Genomic DNA, 26,746 nt, shown 5'->3' with positions numbered 1-26,746 from the left:
GGAAAAAGAACATTTCAATTCTTTCAGAAAGGTTAGCTGTGCCCAGGAGAGATGCAGGGAAGTAGCTGGGGGGAGGAAGCAGAGTCTAAAGACGTCTTTTTTAAGGTAGAAGAGACTTAGTACATTAAAGTGCTAACGGAGGATCCAACGGAGAGGGAGAAGTTGAGGAGGCAGGCAAGTGAGAAGGTGAGTGATGTTCCCAGGGAGGGGGAGAGGATGCATTCTGAGCCTGAGAGGAGGGTTAAGCCTTGGACAGGGTGGAAGGCTTTGCATATCAGGCTGGAAGCAGCACTCAGAATCCACAAGCACTATGTCTTCACTTCATCTCAAGGAAAAAGGCAACAGTCTTATATGAGAGTTCCCGGAAAGCTGGATCAGTGATTAGGGTGCAATGGAGTCTCTCTAGCTGGGAGCAGAAGGTTGAAAGGGCACACTGAAAACATTTGGAAAGAAGGGGAGGGAGGAAGGGGAGAAACAGGAGTTTGAGCCTTAGAGCAAGAGCCTAGAGCACATGGAAATTAAGAGGATGGGAGAGCCTACAGGAGCCACCCAGTATTGACCTTGGTGGGAGTGACCAAGGATAGTGGCACAGGATGAGACGACCTGACCCCATTTCTGTAAATAATTAATCAACTTCAAAATATAAAGAACCTGGAAATCGTCAACAACAACTGTCCTTACAACAAGAAAAAGCTGGACAAACTAAAACTCAATCAATTTTCTTGGACCTGTCAGAGAACTGAAGGCATGGGACAAAACGTTACCCAGGAATCCTGAGTCAGGTGCATCTAGACAGATACAGAAACAAAGGTCTGCTGACCCAGAGCAGAAGCTACTAGAGCCATAAACAAGTAGGAGGGCTTCCCAGGTGGCGCAGTGGTTGAGAGTCTGCCTGCTGATGCAGGGGACACGGGTTCGAGCCCTGGCCTGGGAAGATCCCACATGCCACAGAGCGGCTGGGCCCGTGAGCCACAACTGCTGAGCCTGCGCGTCTGGAGCCTGTGCTCCGCAACGAGAGAGGCCGCGACGGTGAGAGGCCCGCGCATCGCGATGAAGAGTGGCCCCCGCTTGCCACAACTGGAGAAAGCCCTCGCACAGAAACGAAGACCCAACACAGCCAAAATCAATCAATCAATCAATCAATCAATCAAACATACGCATCTGATTCAAGATCCTCATTAAAAAAAAAAAAAAAAAAAAAAAAAAAAAAAAAAAGCCATAAATAAATAAATAAAATTTTTTTAAAAAAAGATCATACTTTAAAAAAAAAAACAAGTGGGAACAGTTAGGTAATGTTGACAAATTGCTGGGGCCTGAACATGGCTATCATGAGAGTTTGAAACTCTTCGAGGCCATAGTCTTAGGGAGACTCCCTCACTCTCATGGGTTTTTCCTTTTCAGAAACCCCACCAGGTTCTCACAGTGAGAATCCAAAAAAGATCCCCTTCTCTCTGGATTGACACCCAGTTTCTAAAACCAAGCACTGTTCCTTTTCATTTCTTCTAGGTTTAGTGAAAGAGTCACTGATGATATGTCCCCAAATTGACCATGCCTTTCCTTTAAACCCCCGAGGCCCAGACAAGGGTTTAAATTCTCAACTCAGTGCTTCAGGTCACCCTACTTGCGTATCATCCCTGCCTTGGGTTCAGGACAAGTTCTTTTACTATTTATCAATCCTTCTACAAATGCTACTTCATCTTATTTTTACAGTAGGACTGTTAGGTAAGAATTAGTACCCCAGTTTAGAAGGGGTAGAATCGAGCAATGATGTGATTTCAGGCAAAGTCCCAGCCTTAACCTGATTCGGCAGAACTCTGCAAGGGAGCAGGCTTTTATACCCCTTGTACATCCACACATCACACACTTTGTCTCCATGATTTGTCCCTGGCATTGAGCTACCCCTGGGCAATGGGTGGTGAGGGTTAGGAATATAGACTCCCAGCCACTTTGGGCAAATTGTGTCCAGGAGCCCGATTACAGTTATGCAAAGACAGCCACAGTTGCCAACCATTTGAAGCAAAAGCTCACAGATGCTAGGGGTTGAGTGCAAGATATGGTCAAAAGGGTTCCAAGGGATTTGGGTGTAACACTGACAGAATCGGCTACAAAAAGACTAAGTGATTTTCCCAGGCAAATTTGAAATTAAATATAGATCTTCAAATTTAAAATATCACTACTGCATTGAGTCTTCCATTGTCTAAAAATCACACTTTTTCAGAACATTCCTGATATTCCTATCATGACATATACTGAAGACCTAATTGCCACTCCTTCTGTGCAGTCTCTGTTAGAAAGCTACCAAAGACACCTAATAAATCCCAAAAGATAAAATAACAGGCCCTGCTAACTTGATTGATAAAAAAAAAAAAATAAGGAACATATTTTGTGAGGTCACTAATGCGACTGTGTCTTCCCTCAGCAAAACACAGGCTGCGACCTAAGCAGAAGGGACCAATGACGGCTGAAGGAATGATTTGAATAGAACACCTAAAGTAAGATGAATTCACAGGAAATGAACCTTCATTAACTCAGATGCCTCCATATGGAACTACTTGTTGGGTCAAGAGCTTTCCAGAAAACCAGATGAAACCCTGGGAAATGTCTGTTTTGGATGCAAGAAATCTCAAGGGATTTTATGGAGTCAGATCTTTGTTATGGAAAAAGGAACTTTGAGTTTAGCCTGGGAAGTTTGCTTTCTGGGAGGCATGCCAAACTCCAAGCTGACGTGATTTGCAATAACCTAGTTAATCAACCATAAAAATCAAGGCTTTATCGTTTTTTTAGAGATAATCACACACAGTAATTTTGAATAGTAAGACTTCTTGTGAGAAAACCATGTGTTTAGCTAGGGTATATGTTTGTTTAAAAGACAACTGAATGTAAAAATCTCAGCCAACAGCTTGCCTTGTACATAAATATCCAACAGACTGATGTTTTCAGATACCATATGCCCGTATTTTTAAAAGACAAAGTGACTTCAGAGACCTTTCGTGACTTAAACTTGGCTTTAGTAATTAAAGAATTATTCTTTAAGTCAAAGATATTGACTTCCACTGACAAAAGTCAGAAATTCATTCATCACTTATGTGTTGTACGAAGCTGAATTTTTATGTAAACAAATCATCATTTTGAAACCAGAGCACAGGCAGGCAGGCTCATTCCTACCAGCATGACTCGGTCTGAGACTGTTATTTCTCTTAAGTAATCAGAATTTTTACCTGCTTTTTTTCTTTTAATACAGATTATCTGGAATCCTAAACTGAAATTTTATGAAGGACCTAGAACAGCAGTTTTTAGAGTCTGGAAGGAAACGAGGATGAAATTGAAGAGAGGAGCAGATCAGAAAGGTCAATCCCAAGAGAAATAATGAAGAAGCAAAAGTGAGCCCTTTGTCTCCCACTTTAGGCCCCTCTGTTTGTTTGGTTTTTTTAAATTTTTTAAAAAATTTATTTTATTTATTTTTTATACAGCAGGTTCTTATTCTTTATCTATTTTATACATATTGGTGTATACATGTCAATCCCAATCTCCCAATTCATCCCACCACCACCAACCCCACTCTCCCCCCTTGGTGTCCATACGTTTGTTCTCTACATCTGTGTCTTTATTTCTGCCCTGCAAACCGGTTCATCTGTACCGTTTTTCTAGATTCCACATATATGCGTTAATATATGATATTTCTTTTTCTCTTTCTGACTTTACTCTGTAGGACAATCTCTAAGTCCATCCACATCTCTACAAATGACCCAATTTCATTCCTTTTTATTACTGAGTAATATTCCATTGTATATATGTACCACATCTTCTTTATCCATTCATCTGTCGATGGACACTTAGGTTGCTTCCATGACATGGCTATTGTAAATAGTGCTGCAATGAACATTGGTGTTCATGTGTCTTTTTGAATTATGGTTTTCTCTGGGTATATGCCCAGTAGTGGGATCATATGGTAATTCTATTTTTAGTTTTTTTAAGGAAACCCCTTACTGTTCTCTATAGTGGCTGTATCAATTTACATTCCCACCAACAGTGCATGAGGGCTCCCTTTTCTCCACACCCTCTCTAGCATTTGCTGTTTTTAAATACCTAATACTTTGAAGCTTCTCAGGATTCCACAGTAGGTCTCAGCCAGACACGTCCAGCAGAATAACCTACAGTGCTTACAAAATAAATACAAGTTCCTGAAACTTCAGGTTCCCAAAGTATGTTCTAGGTATCACTGGGGACCCCTGAGACACTGTAAGAGAGCTGCACAGGTCAAAACCACTTTCATAAGAATACTGCAATGCTATTTGCCTTTTCACTCTTATTTTCCCTTAAGTGTGCAATGCAGTTTGCCAGAGGCTACATAATGTGAGAGCGTAACAGATTGAATACATGTTAAAAATAGCTAGAATAACAACTACATAGACATAAAGCATATAATTTCCCAGCAGGTGTTGATTTAAAAAAAAAAAAAAAGTAAAAAAAAATCTCAGTCCAAAAGAAGGCAGGGAATTTCCTGGTTGTCCAGGGGTTAGGACTCTGTGCTCTCACTGTGAAGGGCCGGGGTTCAATCCCTGGTCGGGGAACTAAGATCCTGCAAGCCCTGCAGTGTGACCAAAACCAAACAATAACTGTAATTTTTTTTAAAAAAGGCAAATACAAGGTAGGGGGGCTGGACAGTAGAGAAGAAAAGAAACAGAAAAATATGTAATAATGGGAAATAAACATAAATGTATGAGAAATCACAATTCACAGAAGTAAATGGATTAAACCATTGAGTTAAAGGCCAAAAATTAACCTAGAAATTATCTTTTAAGTTACCACACGTTGTTTATAAGTAAGACTAAAACAGAGTTGGCAAACTACAGCCCACAGGTCTTGCTCCATCCCATACCCCACCTATTTTTATATGGTCTTAGGCTAAGAAAGGTTTTTACAATTTTAAATGACTGGGAAAAAAAGAAGACGAATATGTGACAGTGACCACATGTGGCTAAGATATTTAGTATCTGGCTCTTTACAGGAAAAGTTTGCCAACATTTGTTTTAAAACATAAAATCATTAGATTATTGCGAACAAACTTATGATTACCGGGGGGGAGGTGGGGGATAGGAATAGATTAGGAGTTTGGGAATGACATGTACACACTACCATATAAAAAATAGATAACCAACAAGGACCTACTATATAGCACAGGGAACTCTGCTCAATATTCTGTAATAACCTAAATGGGAAAAGAATTTGAAGAAGATAGATACATGTATATGTATAAATAATAAGTAAATAAATATTATGTCTTAAAAAAACCCAAATATCAATTAGGTCAAATCAGTAGATAGTGTTCTTCAAGTCTTTTGTGTCCTTACTAATTTTTTGTCAACTCATTCTATCAATTGTTGAAAGTTTTGAAATCTACTTTAGTTGTGAATTTTTTATTTATCCTTTCAGTTTTACCAGTTTTGTTTGATGTTTTTTGAAAGCTCTCTTATTGGTGCATAAAAAAATTAACTAATTAATCAAAATATAAAATCATAAGATCCAGAGTGGAGACAGGATGGAGACAGATTTCGTGGGGACAGGTTTTGAACATAGTCTGGGTTTTGCCCACTATCCAAACGTTAGCTGGATTGTGCACACGTTGGCACAATTATTAGCCTCCCTTGTAGGAAGGTGTGGCCAAGAGGATGTGAACTGCGGTGACTTATACAACTTCCAGGTCAAATCTTTATAAAGAATACATTTGCCTCTCAGTCTACTTTCTCTCCTTCCTGTAGTAGAGAGAAAAGTGTGCCAGGGGTGAAGTGAGCCATCTTTGATTATGTGTTTGAGGTTATTACTTGGAGGCTAGCAAAGCAATGAGATAGGAGCCTGAGTCCCCAGACAATTTATGGAAACAGAGGTGTGCGATAATCCCTATACTGCCCACCTCCAGCTCATTACAGGTCAGGTAGAAATAGACTTCTTTTTCATTTAAGTCATTGTTAGGTGGAGTTCTTTGTTACTGTAACAGCCTGTATCTCAACTGATACATCAAGTAAATGTCAACTAAAAGAAAGCCATGCACCTATAATAATATCAGACAAAATAGACTTTAGAACAAAAAGGGATCAGATGGGTCAAAAGGAAAAAAGGCTCATTTGGCTCAATTATAGATACAGTAATTTTAAACTTACATAGACTTCAATTCTACACTTGTAGATCTTCAGAGAACTACAAGAAATGAACAAATCCACCATCCTAGTGGAATATTTAATACTTCTCTCAGTAATCAACAGATAAAGCAGAGAATAAAATTAGGAATAAAAGATTTAGAAAGAAAAGTTTGCTTTATCTAGTGGTTATATAGAGAAGATTGCACTCAACAACCGGAATATTGAAAAGAATGCACTTATGGAAGTAAAATTGGTTTTTCCACAGAGAGGAAGGAATTCAGATGAACTTCTACCAGACAGGGCAGAATCTGTATGTCTTGTAGACAAGACTTATTTTGTGTTGCTATCAGTTACTGACGTATTACAAAATAGTTCAAAGACAGCAATAGAATCAGATAAACCAGAAGGGTGTGTTACATGTAGTCAATACCTAGTGTTCCATGAAACCACACATTTTGCCTCACGGTCACCCTCTTTATAATCAAAAATACTATCACAGAAGAATTACTCATAATCACAGAGTAAGGCTGGTCTCATTAGCTTTGGTTTGATTATCTAGAGAGGCACAGACCATCTTTGAGTTTGGGCAAAATAAGCCCAAAGAATAAAAGGTACCGTGCATAAAGATAAGTGCAAAATGCCAAAAACTAAAAAGCAAAGGGTCCCTGTATCCTCTCCGGGGAATGCAGATCGCTGGAAGGGCCTGGTTCCCACCATTACAATAAACTCAGCAGAAGTCACTTCAAATTCATGACTGCTTTTGAACCCACTGGAGAACTGTAGTTGCAGGGCAGCAACCGGTACAAAATCCAGGGAGAGACGACACAGGCAGGGAGAGGAGATGAAACACTCAGCTGGATGTGGCAGGTGTAACCAGACACCAGGCAAAGCGTCAGAACAGAATAGTTGAAAAATTGTTGAAAACCAAGTGTGGACCAGTCAGAGTGTGAACCCCCTAGGGGTTGCAGAAAATGAGTTTGCACCCACTTGAAGACTGATTCTCTGCAAACCCCATTGGCTGCTCAAAGAAAAGATCAGAAAGAGCCCTAAGAAGCAACCACTGTGGTGCAGAAGTGAGGGAAAAGAACGAAAGAGCAGGAGAGGCTAGAAAATACTGCTGCCCCCAGGGCATCTTTGGAAACAAGGCAGCTGGGGGAAAGGAACAGAGAGAAACCCTATGCATAGAGAAGAAACTGGATTACACTGATCTCACAACTATAGCCAGGGGAGGGGAAGGAGAAGTCCACATCCCCAAGATCCAGATAAATAATGCATGCCTAAAACGAAGCATTAATCAAAACAACAGTGACCAACGCCAACGTCAGCTCCAAGCTAAGAAGCTCGAAACAGTAAATAACTGCAGAACCCTGATGGGAGGGAACAGGAGAAGGAGAGCATTTAAGCCATCTTCCTTGAGGCACAGTGCCAAGGGAAGACCCAAACTCAGAATTCAGCAGATAGACCCCCGCCCCAAACAAAAAACACGCCTTGGAGCATATGGTATACTGTGGTACACTGATAGTTACCATGGCAAAGACAAAGCTCACACCCAGGCAATCTCATCCAGTTCCACAAAACAAACCTCAACAAATCTTTAAACATAGAAATCACACAAAATACGTTCTCAGACCTGAACGGGGTTAAACTGAAAACCAGTAACAGGATATGTGGAAAATCTCAAAATGGCTGGATATTAAAAACTTAATTCTAAATAATCCATGGGTGGAAAAGGAAGTCTCAGGAAAGTTAAGAAATACTTTTAACTGAATTCAAAGGAAAATAAAACATATCAAAATTTGTGGCATGCAGATAAAGCAGTGCTTAGAGAGAAATGTATAGCATTCAAATGCTTGTATTAGAAAAAATCACAAGTCAATAATCTAAGCTCTTACCTTAAGAAATTAGAAGAGCAAACTAAACTCAGAGCAAGTAGAAAAAAGGAAATAAAGACAAGTACACAAACTGATGAAATTAAAACCAAAAATCAGTAAAGAAAATCTATGAAACCAAAGTTAATACTTTGGAAACATCAAGAAAATTGATAAATCTCTAGCCATATTGACCAAGAAAAAAAAGATATATGATACAAATAACCAATATCATGAAAAGTGGATATCAGTACAAGCCCCGGAAATATTAAAAGAAGAATATGGGCCTATTACAAAACTCAATGAACATAAATTTGAAATCTTAGATGAAATAGACCAATCCTTGAGAAACACAAATTACCAGAAGAGATAGATACCTCCAATAGTCCTGGATCTATGAAAGTAATTAAATTCCTGCTTTAAGAACTTCCAAGAAAACTACAGTCCCAGATGATTTCACTGCTGAATTCTATCAAACATTTAAGAAAAAAAAAAATACCATCTGTACAATCTTAATGAGACAAATGAACTAGAATATACATGACAAATTTGGAAAAGAGGGAAATAGGATGGAAAACTCCTACCATGCATATTCAAGATACAATAATCAAGACAGTGTGGTATTGGTGAAATAATAGACACATACATCAATGAAATAGAACGAGAGCACAGAAATAAATCCTCACAAATGTAGTCAAATAGTTTTTTACAAAGTTGCAAAGGCAATTTGATAAAGAATAATCACTTCAACAAACTATAGAACATTTGAATATCTATATGCATTTTTAAAACCCCTCAACCCATACCTTATACTTTATACTAAACTTGATTCAAAAAGGATCATAGACCTAAATGTAAAATATAAAATTATAAAATTCCCAGAAAAAACTATAGGAGTAAATCCGTATGATTTGGGGCTATGTAAAGGGTTTTTAGACTGATGCCAAAAAAAAATTGATAAAGAACAAAATTAATAATTTGGGCTTCATTAAAATTAAAAACTTTTGTTTTGCAGAAGGTACCATTCAGGGAATGAAAACACAAACCACAGTCTGGGAGAAAGTATTTGCAATCACAATTCTGACAAAGAGTTTATATCCAGAATACACAAAGAATTGTCAAAACTTAACAGTAAGAAAACAAATGTGGACCTAGAGACTGTCGTACAGAGTAAAGTAAGTCAGAAAGAGAAAAACAAATATCATATATTAATGCATATATGTGGAATCTGAAAAAAATGGTATAGACGATCTTATTTACAAAGCAGAAATAGAGACAGACGTAGAGAACAAAGAGAACAAACATATGGATACCAAGGGGGAAAGCGGGGGGTGGGGGGGGGGGGCGGGGGGGAGGGAGGGAGATGAATTGGGAGATTGGGATTTACATAGATCACTATTGATACTATGTATGAAATTGTATAACTAATGAGAACCTACTGTATAGCACAGGGAACTCTACTCAGTGCTCCATGGTGACCTAAATGAGAAGGAAATCCAAAGAAGAGGGGATATATGTATGCGTATAGCTGATTCACTTTGCTGTACAGTATTAACTAACACAATATTGTAAAGCAACTATACTCCAACAAAAAATAAATAAAATAAAGGCAAGTAGACAGCTGGAAAAAAAAAAAAAGAGAAAGAAGAAAACAAACGACCCAAAAGAGGAAAGGGGCGGGGGGAAGATCTGAGCAAACACTTTATCAAAGAAAATGTATGGAGAGAAAATAAGCATATAAAAAGGTGCTAAAATCACTATTACAAAAATGCTAATTAAAACAAAAAGAAGGTACCGCTACATGCCTAAAGATCCAAAAAAAAAATTTTTTTAACATCTTTATTGGAGTATAATTGCTTTACAATATTGTGTTAGTTTCTGCTGTATAGCAAAGTAAATCAGCTATATTCATACATATATCCCCATATCCCCTCCCTCTTGCGTCTCCCTCCCACCCTCCCTATCCCACCCCTCTAGGTGGTCACAAAGCACCGAGCTGATCTCCCTGTGCTATGCAGCTGCTTCCCACTAGCTATCTATTTTACGTTTGGTAGTGTACATATGTCCATGCCACTCTCTCACTTCGTCCCAGCTTACCCTTCCCCCTCCCCGTGTCCTCAAGTCCATTCTCTACCTCTGTGTCTTTATTCTTGTCCTGCCCCTAAGTTCATCAGAACCATTTTTTTGTTTGTTTTTTTTTAGATTCCATATATATGTGTTAGCATACGGTATTTGTTTTTCTCTTTCTGACTTACTTCACTCTGTATGACAGACTCTAGGTCCATCCACCTCACTACAAATAACTGCATTTCGTTTCTTTTTATGGCTGAGTAATATTCCATTGTATATATGTGCCACATCTCCTTTATCCATTCATCTGTCAATGGACACCTCCGTGGTTGCTTGGAAGGTTGGAAGGTTGCTTCCATGTCCTGGCTATTGTAAATAGTGCTGCAATGAACATTGTGGTACATGCCTCTTTTTGAATTATGGTTCTCTCAGGGTATATGCCCAGTAGTGGGATTGCTGGGTCATATGGTAGTTCTATCAAAAAATTTTTAATGGCAATACCAAGTGTTCACACAGATGTAGAGCAGTTGGAACTCTCATCCACTGCTGGTGGCAATGTATGGTGGCAGTACAACCATTTTAGAAATCAGTATGATAGTTTCTTATTAAGTTAAACATGTACTTACCATATGACCCACACGAAAACCTATACATGAATATTTATAGCAGCTTTATTAACAGTAGGCAGAAATTGGAAAAAAGTAAATATCATTCAACTGGGGACTAGATAAACAAACTGAGGACCATCCATACAGTGGAATACTGTGCAGCTATAAAAAGGGATGGCCTGAAGATTTATGCAATAACATGCATGAATCTGAAACGCGTTTTGCTAAATGAAAGAACTCAGACCCAGAAAGGCTACATGCTGTATGATTCCATTTATATGACATTCTGCAAAAAGGAAAACTATAGGCAGAAAATAAGTCAATGATCCTAGAAGAGTTGGGCAGAAGAGTTTTCTATAAGGAAGTAGCACAGGGCAATTTGGGGCAAGGATAAAATTGTTTGATATAGAACCGTAATGGTGAGTATATGACTCTACACATTTGCGAACCCTACAGACACATACAGCACAAAAATAAACAATTATTATTGCAGGTTAATGGAAAATTCAACAAGGAGGTGAATAAAGAGGAAATACAGACTGTGACAAATGGCTCTAAAAATATTACAAATAAATCACACAACCACACTAACGAGGACAGGGAAGAAAGGAGCTAACCTGAAAAGGGGCACTTTGTCTGAATAGTGTACACAAATGGAATTGTACACAAGCGTTGTAGTCGAATTGCTAAATTTTGTTCTCAAAAAGAATGCGTTACGAATTCTGAAACTTCTTTATTTGCATACTAAGTTTGAACAAATAAGTAAATACAGTGTAGATAAGGAGAACCAGATTTGTTATTGTTAGAGAAAGAAGACACAAATAAGGAAAGGGGAAAGGCTAGAATGAACCCTGTGGTACCAGATTGGACATATCGATATGGAGTCATAGTTTATTACCTTCACACACACACACACACACACACACACACACACACACACACAACACACGCAGGTAAGTTGATTCTCCAATCAAAGAAACCAGGGATTCTTGGAGAAATGGTTGATTCCAGGGATGAGGCTAGAAAAATACAAGGTGAACCTGGAGCATCTTATGGTTACAGAAAGTAAGAAAGAACTGAAAAAGAAAGAAAGAGAAAATGGCAGGGAGAAAGAAGAGAAGGAAGGAAGGAGGGAAGGAAGGAAAGAATGGAGGGAGGGAGGGAGGGAGGAGGGAAGGAAAGGAGGAAGGAGGGAAGGAAAGAAGGAAAAAAAAAGGAAAAGAAAGAAAAGATGGGGACTTTGCAAAAGTCATAGGAACCAACCTGAAAGAGCTCCCGATGGCCAACATGAGAACAACTTAAGCAACAAATCAGTAACAATAATTTCATATTATGGGACAAAGATAAAATAGATATCCATGAGTTCATATTGATAGAAATAAATATTTTTGGTTGGTCTATAATCCAAAAGTATTGTTACTTATTTCTTACTTGAGTTGTTCTGTTTTTGCATCCTTCTCAGTGTTCCACAGCTACAAAGTGGCAAACACAGGGTTGAAGCCAGATTTTTCTAACACTCAAGCCCATGACAATTCTCCTGTAACCACATACCAGCTAATAAGATACTTCGTTTTACAGTTTACGATCAAGCGATTTTTATTTGTTTTACTAGCTCCAAAGCTGGCTTCACATGCTTTATTTCTCCATGATGAGTCTTTACCTTTAAAACTGAAGAGTGAGCCCCATCCTCCCATAAAACTCTCTCCTCACAAAGGGAATTTTCATCTTTCTTATCTTGATGGACTCATCCTGAGTGTGTGAGTAAGAAGAAAGGTTTTCTACAATCTGTATAAAACCAGCCCTGATCGGTGCGATTATGCATGAGTCCGGGCAACAATTCTTTCTTTTCAAAGTGGCACTGCACCTTGAATTCATCTGGCATAGCAAGACATCCTAGTCTGAGCCTTACTGATGAATTATGTCTCCACTGGGTTTTTTTCTAAATAATGTTGAATTAGATTTAATCTGAGAACTTCTCCAGTCGGCTTATTTCCTTATAGCAAGGATTGAACTGGATCTCTCTTCTGACTCCCTTGGTTCTTTTCAGATGAGAATAGCCCATCTAATGAGATCTACATCATTCCTGGATTTGAACAAAACCTTCAAAGCCCATGTGACTTAGCACAGTAATAAATACCTCAAATGTAGGTAAAAGAAGCCAAGGTAGAAAGAGCTGCCAGCACTAAAGCAAAGAGGGAAGGAGTAGGCAGACATTCTTTGTGGTTAATTGCAAATTAAGTCTGTCTGACAAGAAAAGAAACCCTTCCTGATATATATATTTCCCCCTTAGGAGCTTAACACAGAGTTATGCAAAATCTCTTGATAGTGATTGTCAGTGAATATTGCCATTGTCTTGATACATAGTATTTGAAAATTGGTGCTATGGAAGTAATATTCCAGAGTAAGTTTTTATTTGGATGTTTACTCATCACCCCAAACTAATCATGTTCTAAACTGAACTTACTAGTTCCCTTCTCCCATTTTGCCTCTGGCCATTTCTCTTCCTTGGGTTACCTCGCCCTGGCAATGGCCTTACCATTCTCATGTTGAACTTGGAGTCATCTCCAGTTTTACATCTTCTTTAAGAGGAAGTTCAGTGCTGAGCAACTGGGCTTTGAAGTCGGATCAACCTGGGTTCCTACCCTGACTCCACCTCTTGTTGATTACATGCCACTGACCAAGTTATTTTAACCAATTTCCCCTTTGGTTCACTCCTTGGTAATATCAGGAGCATAAAAGTCAGCCTTGCAGCACTATTGTGAGGGTTAAATGAGATAAAGTAAATAGAACATCAGGGCCTGATGCATATTAAGAGTCCAAAGTATTATATTTAGGTTCTCATTCTTAAAGATAGAAAAGCGAGGCTCTTGAAAACAATGTCTGCTTTTTTAACCAAGCCATGCGGTTAGTAAGCCAATTTGAAATTGCACCAGTAAGCTGCCACAGAACAATGGAACCTAACAGAGGAAAGACTCGACAGAAACACTCAGTAACAAGAAAACAGCTTGGTTTATACCCACTACCTTCTGATCAACCAGGCTGAGAGGAGAAATGATTACATGACCCAGAGCAGAATTTCTCAAAGTAGGACGTTTGGGGGCAACTGGCTGGTTGTGAAGGACCAACCAGTGGGCAGTGAAAGGCTCTCAGGGAAATGCAATGTCCACGCCCACAGTGTTTTTAATTTCACATTTCACTGCAGGCTCTGTATTAGTAACCTACTACGTGAGTTGTTAAAGATTAATATTATTCATTGTTCATATTCATAAATATTCATGCATAAAGTGAGCGCATCCATTTGTTTATGAATTGTAAAGTTCATACCATGCACACTCATAGAGTTCAAATGCCTACAATTCTCAAGAAAGTTCCAATCTCCATTTTTTTGCTGGATACTTATGTAAAGTATATTTCTTTTATATAATACCTCCCACATACAAGTGCTAATAAGTAGTAATTATTACTGTTATTTAATTCCCCGTAACCATTCACTTGCCAAGTCCTAGATATTCTTCCTCCAAAAAGTTTCTCTCTCTCCACTTCTACCATAACCACCTTAACCCCAGCTGGCATCATCTCACAGTTTGATACTTTCCTACTAACTTTAGGCTCCCCACCCCTTCTGCTATTCCACCCTACAGCTAAATCAAACTCCCTGAAATACCACTTGATAGTAGCATTCACTTTCTTAAGATATCTAAATCTAAACACACTGATGTGTCTGATTCTTAAGACCACCCTCCATAATCTGCCCTTCCTATCCAGCTATCCTTAATTCCCACAGTTTGTTGATAAAAATTCTCCCTTCCCAGCAAGCCAAGCTCTTCACAGATTCACAAGGTCTATTGGGAATCTGGGAGTGGGGAGTAGGCGGAGCTTTAATTGCAGATAGGTGGAGATCTTCCCTCCACCTCTCCCAACCTCGCCAGTCAAGATACACACTATCTGCCTCCTCTTCCAAACGTTCTTTCCAAACCACTCTAGCCCACTTTCATTTCCCATCAACCAACCCTCAAAGCACTTAAATACTGTGCCACCCAATTCAACACTGTATAAATAATAAATTAATTATGCATTGTCTCACAAAGTTCTTGAACCACTCCGTATAAACTTCCCATAAATCATCATTTCCTTTCCAATAGATAATTTCCCCAAGGATGGAAAGTATGCTTTATTCGGCTCCTGCATTTTAAAATAGTGAGCATGTAATATAATGAGTTATCACATAGTATACAGTAATTACTATTAGCAAATTACGAGGCATTTCAGCTGAATTATTTAATTTAATATAACAGCAATCCTGTATGGTAGATATTTATTATAAAGATAAAGATTCTGAGATTTGAAAACAAAGTTATTTGCCCAAGGTCACAGAGCTCCTAAACAGCAAAACCACAAGTTAATTCCGGGAATAACTGATGCCTGAGTCTTGACTGTGGCAAGTACTGAACGCAAAGTTGACTGGTGATTGGTCTTTAATACCCGCTTGTCCTACTGTATACAACTTCAATAACTTCCCCACCACTGAACGGGGCAGAGCAGAGTCTCAAATCTCAATGAATACTTGTTGGTTGATTGACTATAGGCAAAAGTCGTGTAATTAGCCTAATAAGCTTTTAGTATTTCAGTGATTAAGAGAGCACATGACTACATTTTCCAACACCACTGAGAATTTTTTCAGCTTATTTTCAAAAACTTGGAGTTCTACTACACATTTTCCACTTGGGGAAATGCACAAAGACTACCCAGATGAGAACAAAAGGAGGCTATTTATTCAGAGCTCGTAATAGCAATGGGAGTCAGCCACTATCACTTGTGTTTGGCAGGCAGCAGGGAGGTGGGAAAGCTTTATGTTGTAAAAAGGCAAGGCTTCAGGAATGCCCTGATTGGAAGTTGTTGGCCTGAGGGACGTGGAGTTGAGCTAACCAGAGAGGCTATCTCATGTGATTGGTTTGGGGAGCATATGTACCTTTCTGTGTTTGGCCCTGAGTTGAAATGGAGGTGGGATTGACAAAACTAGGAAAGCTGGCCGTCACTGACCAAGTTCTGACCTTTCTGGGCCACTTGCTGCAGAGACTGTGGGTCAGAGATCCATTGTCCTGGCCATTGTCCGTTGGTTTATTCACTCTCTCACGTTTAACTCTGAGCCACCTTTTATCCTAATTTATATTTTGTAGGTATTTGGAGTCCTGCTTCTATTTGTTATTATAGAACTCCAACTTGATTTCTTTCCAAAGACTTAAGTTTATTGGGTTAATAAATTGCTTTCTTGGGAAATGCAATTTTCTATAGAGGCTCCTCATTTCTTAAAAAATAAGCTTTTCTCCCAAAAAAAAGTATGAAGAAGCAATTAAATCAGAAGATGACTGCAAGTGTCACTTTTCCTACATAAAACACTCAGGGAAATTCTAGTGCTAACAAAGAATGTTATTTCAGCAACCATAGGTTATAAATAAGGACATTGGCCTGGTTTCAATATAGATTACAGTGAACCCTCTCCCATAACCACACTCAGCACTATTTTAAATCTCTGAAGGTTTTGACATTTGTAAAGTTGTTGGGGATTTTTTCTCCCACTTTTACAAGGTTCTGCCTAGCTTGTTTCTGAAAGTACCTAAAATACAAAAGACAAAAATCCTACAAGATAATACATGTATTGGGGCAAGGGTTAAATGGGAAATCTTTGTGCCTTCCTCTCAATTTTGCTGTAAGAGCAAAACTGCTCTAAAAAAAAAAGTTAAGTCAAAAAAAAAAAAACCTATTAGGTATCATATTTTTTCATGATAGCAACTCTATAACTCATTTGAATTTTTGTCAACTAGTTTTGTCAAATCCAGGTGTTGAAGGACTTTATTCTCTGAAACACTTATCTTTTTTGATGCTCATTTCACTGAATCACAAGCCAATTTCTCCTCCTTACTGTAAATTAAATGTACTCCAATTCTCTCTCTCTTTCTTTTTTTTTTTTTTTTTTTTTTGGCCGCGCTGAGTCTTCGTTGCGGGCTTCTCTCTGTTTGCCACGCATGGGTTTAGTTTTCCCGTAGCGTGTGGGATCTTAGTTCCCCGACCAGGGATCGAACCCACGTCCCCTCCGTTGGAAGGTGGATTCTTAACCACTGGACCACCAGGGAAGTCCCTCCAATTCTCTTTATGCAGCTCATACTGGGTTGGAAATTACAACTGGTTTTATTCAAAGCTTTAGTCCTGGGTCCAAGAGAATACAGTACTTCATTATTTAGAATTGTGCCGTTACCTGTTACCTGAAAATTAGGGACAAGTCAGCATATGCTCATCCAAAAAAAAAAAAAAAGCAGTTTTCTCAGGAAAAAGGTAAACTAAGAATCTTTTTAAAAATTAGGATTCTTAAACACAAAAAAAGAAAAAACAATTAGGATTCTTAAAAATTAGAATTAATTAGCAGGCAACACTTTGTGCTACTGAGTAAACCAAAGGACATGGAAGCTGACCTGGTTTTCAAGAAGTTCTGATCTAGTCAAACGTCACAGTTCTAAGTAAACTCTCCAAAACCACCAGCCCAGGTAGAGTGGAAAGGGAAATGCAAAGTACTGGAATGGGATCATACATATGTGGGCCAGGAGGGGGAACATTAGTGAATAAAGCTTCCTGGAAGAGGCCAATTCTTAGCCAATTCTTGAACTGGCAGAAGCATTTATGATAATAAATACATATTGTAGAGTATTTTAAATATGTTCTACACACCCTAGGTGGGCAAGATAACTCACCTACCCACTGCTACTTAACTTGACGTCAACTTTCAAGCTGTACTTCCTGCCACTCCAAACTATGATCTAAATGGGGTCTTAAAAGGGGAACTAGTTCGGAATTCAGCATTGAATTAGCCCAGCTGCCGGTTCGAATATTATGCCTTAGGAAATAATTCGGCATATTCTCTTCTACAAGTGCTTCTAAAACAATTTTTCTTTCTCTCTTCTGCTGCCATAAAAATGAAAATAAGAAATTCCTATATGCCTGGTGTTAGAAAGATAATAGTAAATTAAACAACATGAACACACACACACACACAATACACATCTTAATTCTTGCGATAGTATTTGTATTATAGCCCAGTTGAAGGCGTGAGTGGTACGGTTCAGGTGTAGTTTTGAAATTCTAGCTCAGTCTGCTTTTTCTAGTTATGACTATCAGCTAAGTCATCTGCATTGGAGGTCAGCCCTGGGAGAGAAGGAAAAAGCTTTGTTTCTGGCCCCCAGGCCACTCTTTCCAGGGAAGGAGAAATGCTTTCTTATTTCAATCCCACAACCATCATCTCTTTATGTGTCCACCTTCCTCACACTAGACTGTGAACCTTTCCAGGGCAGGGGCTGAATTCCCCACAGGGAGATCAAGGAGAGACTGCATCAGGGGGCTGGATGCCTGCATCACTTTCTTTCCTTGGCAAAGTCCAACCTTTAAAGCATTTACAATTCGGCTTTGCGGCAGCCATAGTGGAATTCCTTCTATCAATAGTTTAACCATGTCTTTAGTTGCTTCACCTCTGCAACCAGCAAAACAGCCCTAACTCTCTCCCCTTGTGTGTGTCTGTGTGGTTACTGAACACGATGCACTTAGTGTGTGATCTTCAAATTTCACTGTCTGACATCTCTAGTTTACCAGCATTTGGGGAATAAATGCCCTTGACAGCTGCATTTGAGCTGGGTTTTGGTGATGAACTAGACCAGAATGAGTGTGCCTCTGGGGTAGGACGTGTGGTCCCATCTGGTTTTTTCATTTGTTTTAAATCATGTTTTCCTTTTAATTAACATGGTTTCCTCTCTTGGGTGCTACTTTGGTAATGATTAGGTCCCCACCTCTCAAGAACATTACATCTGAACAGGCTGAGACAGAGCCAGTGTGAGCACAGACCCCAAAGCAGGGCTTTTGGAATAGCAAGAACAGAAAAAACCAGCCTTTCTCTTCACTTACAAAGGGGGTCACTCAGAGGGTCCAAAGTTCTGTTTTCCAAATGTAGAAAACCTGGAGCTCAATGCAAACTGGAAACCAAAATATATGAGAAATGAAGCAGAGTGTGTCGTCAAATACTCAAGGTCTGATCATCCCGCCTCTTCTACAAGGAATGGCCCCCCTCCAGCATTTCTAAAGGAAGATGTTTTGTTTCTATTTCACTTTCCAACTGGGTATAAAATCTACTAAAAGGGATACAATGAATCAGAATAAATCAGCTCACTCACAAGACACTCCCAGGTAATGATTTTTGGTTGCTGAGATTATTCAGCACATTATTTCAAAGCGGCAAAATTCAGGACAATCTGAGAAGAGAATTCAAAAGTGGCAGCTACATTCGCTGATAGGTTCATGTGAGACACACATACATACAACCCATTTTTCAGTGTATATGTCCAGGGGCCAAGACCCCTGATCAGCTCAATAAGTTACTTTGTACATTACAGTGCACAGAACAACAGAAGGAGAGACACTTTCTTGGAAAGGTTCATCCTCTCTGAAGGAGGCTGGAGCCCAGCGCCCAGGGCCCTCATTAGCTGGACCCCTCCTCTTCTTTGGTCATGGCGGCCTCAGAGACAGCCGTTTCCTCTAATCGATCTGCTGGCTTCTCCTCCTCCTGGGGATAGAGGTCCGGGTACTTCTGCATGCACTCCTGCATGGCCCGGAATGGTCTACACAGTCCGACCCCTTGACATCCTCTGTGCTGCAATGCAAGCAGGAGAAGGCCGCCTTGAACTGTTCCCCACGTGGGCCGCTGGCCACGCCCCCAGGCATGGACGGTTCCAGTTGATGTCGTCTCGGTTGGGCAGGATCAGTCCGTGCTCCTCGTGCGGGTCATTGGGGTCGCCGGCCACCAGCTCCGCGTTGCATGGAGTTTCACGGTCTTCTCTGGTCACCAGTGTGATTCTATCCTTCCCTTCCTGCCGGCAGCAGGCCATGGTGCAGCCCGGCGCTCTGACCTCGCGGCGATTGCGGCGGCGGCCTCACGCCGTCGGTCCCACCTGTTCAAGGCTGATGTTGAATAACTGATCATGAGTGACCAGACTCGAGTCATGCCCTGGTAACAAGACTGTTTGGAACAGCAAATACCACTTAAAAAAATATTACAGATAAATGGTATCTCTTTGAATGCCTCGTCTAGTACTTAGAGGCCAGTTTACAATTTTTCAATTAAAGTGATTCCTTCTTGGTTGCATTAGTGGCAAGAAAAAACGGACACTTTATTTATTTATTTATGGCTGTGTTGGGTCTTCGTTGCTGCACGCGGGCTTTCTCTAGTTGCTGCAAGCGGGGGCTACTCTTCGTTGTGGACCACAGGCTTCTCATTGCAGTGGCTTCCCTTGTTGCAGAGCACGGGCTCTAGGCGCGCGGACTTCACTAGTTGTGGCTCGCAGGCTCAGTAGTTGTGGCTCGCGGGCTCTAGAACGCAGGCTCAGTAGTTGTGGTGCACAGGCTTAGTTGCTCCGTGGCATGTGGGATCTTCCCAGACCAGGGCTCGAACCCATGTCCCCTGCATTGGCAGGCAGATTCCTAACCATTGCACCACAAGGGACGTCCCCCAAAAAAGGGACACTTTAGAAAGAACAGCAAATCATCCGGGTAAAGATATTTTAAGTATAAACAATGATTTCAGGAGCAAGGGTAAATATGTAATCCCTTTCTCCTTAACTTCAATGTCAAACTACTAATGATCATGACATACAGTTAAAGAATGTAGAAAACGGAAGGTTAGAAGAAAAGAAATAGCTTTTGTACTTTTTCAGGTTTACCAGCCAGTTTTTTCCTTCCCAACACTATAGCTGTATTATTTAATATATAGAATGAAAACCCATATGTATTAAGACATGCTTGTTATTCACACAGCAACGCAGATTTGGAGAGAAAGATTAATAAAAACTAATTATGGCACAGAAATAGAATGAGAATTAGAACTCCAGTTTCTCTCGGTGTTCAATTATATTTTTATCAGCCTTAGAAACTAAAAGGGAAAAATCCAAAACCAATAAAACCAGTAATTCATGGAAATGTCTTTTAAAGATGCAGCAATGAATTTAAACTTTCTGCACACAATTTTAACGGTAGTGCTGTTTTTCCCCAACATTTCCTAAACCTGTGGCTTTGAGCCCGGCCCCATGCTGTCAGTCTGCTTTAGCACGTCATGAAGGGAAGATGGGAAACACTGCTTTTGGAACTGCATTATAGGATATTCTAACACAGTGCCTGAGTGTGTGCTTAGTATCTTAACACTTGACTTAGAAACCACTTTGAAGCTTTGAATGAGGATCATCAATATAATAATTTGACAGCATTCGTTCCCCTTGGTAATAAAAAGTAATTCTTTTTCTGGATTCTCTTAGCCTTACCAGAAAAACAGAGTATTAAAAGATCTCCAACACAAGTTCTAGCTCAAGGACACTTGTGTTCTAATATATATTCCTAATATATATTTGTGTTTAAAAAACATTAACATCCATTAGCCTCATAAATTTCACCATTATAATTTTATTTATCTTTATTATTAATCTCGTATGAATACTGAGGATCAAGGAATTGAAGTATAATCCACTTTGAGACCATCTGTGTCAACAGACTCTCAGCTAAAGCCAGTTAAATATGATTTTAGGTTTCTGAAGAGCCCATGGATTATGAAAAATAAATTAGTCATTAAGAGATCTAAGATGTGGGTGAGGGAAAATGTTCCAACCAAAAACACTCTGATAACAAACAGACATAGAAAACAAAGGTATGGTTACCGTAAAGGGAAAGGGCAGGGGAGGAATAAATTAGGAGTTTGGGACTAATACAATAGATATACACTACTGTATATAAAATAGATAAACAACAAAGACCTACTGTATCGCACAGGGAACTATGGTCAATATCTTGTAATAACTATAATGGAAAAGAATCTGAAAAAGATCTGAATCACTTTGCTGTACACCTGAAACTAACACAACATTGTAAATCAACTATTACTTCAGTTTTTTTTAAAAAAACCTCTGATAAATTAGGAACTAAATAATGACAGAGTCTGTGACACAGTGTAGAGAAGAACAAGAGGATTACAACAGTAACCTACCACCCAGGTCCATCACACTGAGCCAGAAGAGGAGGGAAAGGCAATAGCACATTTAAGGCATTAATGGCAACATTCTGACACACATTTCCACAATAGCTTCTATGGTACAGAAGACACACACCAAAATTTTTCTGTTTGCTTCTTAAAATATATGCATTTTTAAAAGTTTGCTCAGAACTGAGTTAATTTAGTAAAGCAAAAATTCAATTTGACTGTTGAAACAGGTGCAGGCAATTGTCTAGACTAATAAAATTAGCTGTAAAAACTACTGAAAATGTTAAATGATCTCTTAAAGCTCTAATTTGTCATGGAATAATAATAATGCCATAAGGAGTCAACATTAGGACTGGTACTGAAACCGTGCACCTCAGACTGGGACTTGAACCCATGTGCCCAGACTCAAACCCAGCCAAAACCCACGGTCTTCCAACTGAGATCACACACCTGGTTTCAGAACTTAATGAAACTCAGGTTCTTGATGTCTCATCGCAGAAAGAATTCAGTGAGAGACAAAGTGATAGGTAAGAAGTGGATTTATTTAGAGAGAAACACACTCCGCAGACAGTGTGGGCCATCTCAGAAGGGGAGAGCAGCACCAGGGTATGGAGGTTGTCAGTTTTTATAGTGGTGGGTAATTTCATAGGCTAATGAGTGGGAGGAGTATTCCTGCTATTTCAGGAAGGGGTGGGGATTTCCAGGAATTGGGCTACCACCCACTTTTTGATCTTTATGGTCAGCCTTGGAACTGTCATGGTGCCTGTGGGTATGTCATTTCACTTGCTGTTGTGTTACAATGAGCATACACTGAGGCTCAAGGTCTAGTGGAAGTCAGCTTGTCTGCCATCTTGGACCCATTTGGTTCTAATCAGTTTATGTCATGTCCTCAGTCTACGTCATTCTTCTAAAAGTTGTGCCCTGCCCCTTTCCCTCCTGTTTCAGTACCCTGATGTAGGTTATTGAGAAATCACACTTTGTTGTTAGTTGCCTGCTCAAAGTTAAGTGAGATCAGAATTTGTAGGCTCGAGGCCAGATTCTAGGAAGCCGGGAGGTCTGCGTTTTAGGCTCTTCTCACCCAACCCTTCCATTTCTTTGAGAATCCTGGGAATGTCTAGCTAAATGTCACTTCCCCCAGGAAAACTTTCCTGAATTTTCCCAACTCTGAAAGTTCCCTGTTGTCTCTTTTTCCTATACTTTTTGGCACACATCCCAGCAGCCTTGTGCATGCAGAACAAAGACTGACTCTTCATATTTGAATTCTCAACCTTTCAGAAGTTAACCATAACGGTAACGAATACGCAGCACTCAGCGTGTGCCAGGCGCTGTTCTAAGCATTGTGTGTTTATCAACTCTCGTCTTTTCTCATAGCAGCCCTCGTGTAGGTAGTACTCTGATCCCCATCTTTCAAGTGTGGACGCTGAAGCACAGAACTGGTAGGTGGGTCGCCCCAGATCACGGAGCTGGTACCTCCTAAGTGACCTCACCTCTGTCATGCACTGGACAGTGGCATTCCATGAACATGCCTAGATTTTGTATTTGACCAACTACCCAAAATCATCCATGGAAAGTTTCCTAAAGTCTCTTCCACACCCTTAACAATTTATTCTTTTAGGGTGCGTGTGTGTGTGTGTGTGTAAAATCTAAACCTTTTAGCCTCATAAAATGCAAATTTATTTTGAGTGTTAAGACTTCCTACCATACTAATTCCATTCTGGAAGTCTCCCAGGGCCTGGGATAGAAGCTTGGGGCAGCCTGCCTTTTGCTTAGCAATACAGGGCTGAGACTAAGCCCAAGTCCTGGTTTCCTCCAATCCTGACAGAAAAGTTGCCAGTCCGTGTGGCTATGGATATGTGCTCTCAGGAAAAAAAGTAACCTTCTTAGTTCCTTTTGCTTTTCCTCATTTTTCTTTTTTCTTTTCTTTTTTTCTTTTCACATATTGGTTCCTTTTATTTACAGGGTAGCAAAATAGTTATATTTTTGTGCACTTTGTATTCGTTTTCTCTTGCTGTCCGAACAAATCATCACGAAAATATTGGCTCGCAGTTTGTAGGGCAGAAGCCCCAGTGGGCTCAGCTTGTTTTTCTGCTCCAGGTTGCACAGAGCAGAAATCAAGGTGTCAGCCTCCCTATTTGGAGCGAGGCTCAAGAGATGGATCTGTTTCCAGGCTCATTCAGATGTTGGCCGAAGGCAGTTTTTTGCAGCTGTAGCACTGACGTCTGTCAGCTTCTGGAAGCCTCTACACTCCTTAGCTCAGGGCCCCCTTCCTCCATCTGAAAGCCAGCAAGTGTCCCTCTCCCACTTGGAATCTCTCTGACCTCCCCCTGTACATCCTCATTCTGACGCTCTGCTTTCCTTGTTGTCATTTAAGGTCTCATGGGATTACACTGGGCCCAAAACCATAATCCGGGATAATCTCCCTATTTTAAGGTTAACTGATAAATTACCTTAACTCCATATGAAAAGTCACTTCACAGCAGTATCTCAATTAGCATTTGATTGAATAACTGGAGGACAGGAGTCCTGGGGGCATCTTTAGAATTCTGCCAGCCACACCTTGTTGACCCTCAAAGTGGAAACATGAAAATGTTTCCTTGACCACAAGTTAAGAATGCTCATGTGTTTTCATTTTTTTTTTTTAAATAAATTCATTTATTTATTTATTTTTGGCTGCGATGGGTCTTCGTTGCTGCATGCGGACTCTCTCTAGTTGCCGTGAGCGGGGGCTACTCTTCGTTGTGGTGCGCGGGCTTCTCATTGCGGTGGCTTCTCTTGTTGCGGCGCACGGGCTCTAGGCATGTGGGCTCAGTAGTTGTGGCTCGCAGGCTCTAGAGCACAGGCTCAGTAGTTGTGGCACATGGGCTTCGTTGCTCCCCGGCACGTGGGATCTTCCTGGACCAGGGCTCGAACCCGTGTCTCCTACATTGGCAGGCGGATTCTTAACCGCTGCGCCACCAGGGAATTCCCGTGTTTTCATTTTTTTACTCCACATGTTTTCCAACTTACTAGCTATGGTACCTGTTAACAACAAATACATTGAAACTAGGAATTTAGTTATAATTCTAATAAAAAGATGCTTTTACCAGTGGGTGGATTACCTTCTATAATATCCCTTTATGATGTGTAAATATACCAATTGAATTGAATGATATGAAATATATGAATATGTGTATTAATATCTGGGATTTTTTACTATCAATAAAACTGTCTATAAAAATAATTTCAACATGATGATTAAATTTTGCTTCAGGTTTTACATACAGAACAGTGATGCTTACAAGGAAAGATCTTGGTGAGTTGATGGCACATAGCCTCTAGGTGTTGTATGCCTAGAGCATTCCAGAAAGACAGTGTCGATCTTTCTCAAAAATCTCCCCAGTTACCCTACTGCATCAGACTCTCAGTGTTCACGTTTCCTCTCCTCTGACATTTCCACTGCCGCAACCAAAGGCCATTTCCTCTTGGCCTGTCAACAGTGGAAATTGAAAACAGCTGCTCCCCAATCCTTTGGATAATAGGTTCTCTGTGTACACTGGGTTACCAGGTCTTTAAGGTCACCTCCAATACCTGAAGAGGTCACAGAGGTGGAGAGTTTTGAAGTTGAAAGTGGTCTTTGTAATCATCTAATCCAATTTCCACCCAAGGCCGGGGTCCCATCTGTAACTTCCATCCCCCAGCCATCCTCTGGCCTCTGCACAAACACTTCCAGAACAGGAAATTCGTGATCCCTAAAGCAACATATTTCTCGTTTAGATGACTTGAATTGTTAGAAACATTATTCTTTTTTTTTTTTTTATGGGTATACTATTTTATTATCATTTAAATTTCACCAAGAATGAACTCAAGTACATGCTAGCCATATGTTCAGATTTTTGAAATAAAGATAAAATGGAAAAACAGCTTTAAGGGTGCAATGTACTTAACACTGCATAATATATTCAACTAGACAATCTAGGGGGTGGCATAACTATACACTTAGGAACACTTAGGAGCACAAAAAATATGGGGATAAGCCCTGGAATTGGAGGGAAAACCATTCGGGACTGAACAGAGGTCCTTGGTTGCTGAGAGAATGTCCCCTTGACTTCAGACTTGAGACAAGCCCAGGGAGTCTGTCAGAATACAAAAACCACTGATTTCAGAACGGTAATAGGATAGATTGGCCAGAGCCAATTCAGACTGCGGGGTCCAGTCTGAAGCGAGCAGGGTTGGCTGGAGGCTGGAAATGTTGTAGCTGAAGCCCAGCATCAGTAGACGAGCAGCCATCTTCTAAACATCGCTGATTTATACACAAGTTCCGAAGACGCTTTTCCCAAACAGGGTAGAAACGTTATTCTTATATTTAACTGGAATCTGACTGTCATTTCTACAGGACCTTATGAGAATGCATTCATGCATTTTCTTTTACACAGTAGTTCACCTATATGAAGAGGTCTCCTGTTCCCCTACACGGTTTATTTAAACTTTATCATTTCTTCATGTGAAACGGTTTACATTCATCTTATCCATTTTATTAATTTCTGTATGCTCTTTATTTTGTGAATGCCCCTCTTTTAAAAACTTATTCAAATAATGAAATAAGTGACCTACAGTTACCGTCAAAAATATGATTGACATTTAAAAAACAGAATACTCAGTAAAATAAGGAAGGCTCAAAAGAATATAGTATATTTCCATTCTTATAAATTCAAAATCTATCTTGTTTACAGTTGCATATATAGATATTATTATTATAAAGAAAAGCCAGTTAACAATTATTATAAAAGTCACTATAGTGCTTAATTCTTGAGACAGAATGAGGGGTGAATAGGGAAGGCCATGGGGTTGGGTTTAGGGAATGTTTTAGAGTATCAGCAGTGTTTTTTTTTTGTTTGTTTGCTTGTTTGTTTTGGTTTTGGCCATGTTGTGCAGCTTGTGGGATCTTAGGTCCCCAACCAGGGGTCAAACCTGTGCCCCCAGCAGTGGAACTGGGGAGTCCCTAACCACTGGACTGCCAGGGAATTCCCC

The 26,746-nt window shown here is 39.9% G+C and overlaps 1 pseudogene; it reads right to left on the bottom strand.

Annotated features, from left to right (window-relative positions):
- Positions 1 to 19,198: 19,198 nt before the first annotated feature.
- LOC102999574 (mitochondrial intermembrane space import and assembly protein 40-like) lies at positions 19,199 to 19,604 on the bottom strand (annotated as a pseudogene).
- Positions 19,605 to 26,746: the final 7,142 nt, after the last annotated feature.

This window comes from Balaenoptera acutorostrata, chromosome 17, assembly GCF_949987535.1.
Source record: "Balaenoptera acutorostrata chromosome 17, mBalAcu1.1, whole genome shotgun sequence".
Taxonomy (NCBI): Eukaryota; Metazoa; Chordata; class Mammalia; order Artiodactyla; family Balaenopteridae; genus Balaenoptera; species Balaenoptera acutorostrata.
This window is presented reverse-complemented; position numbering and strand designations above follow the sequence as displayed.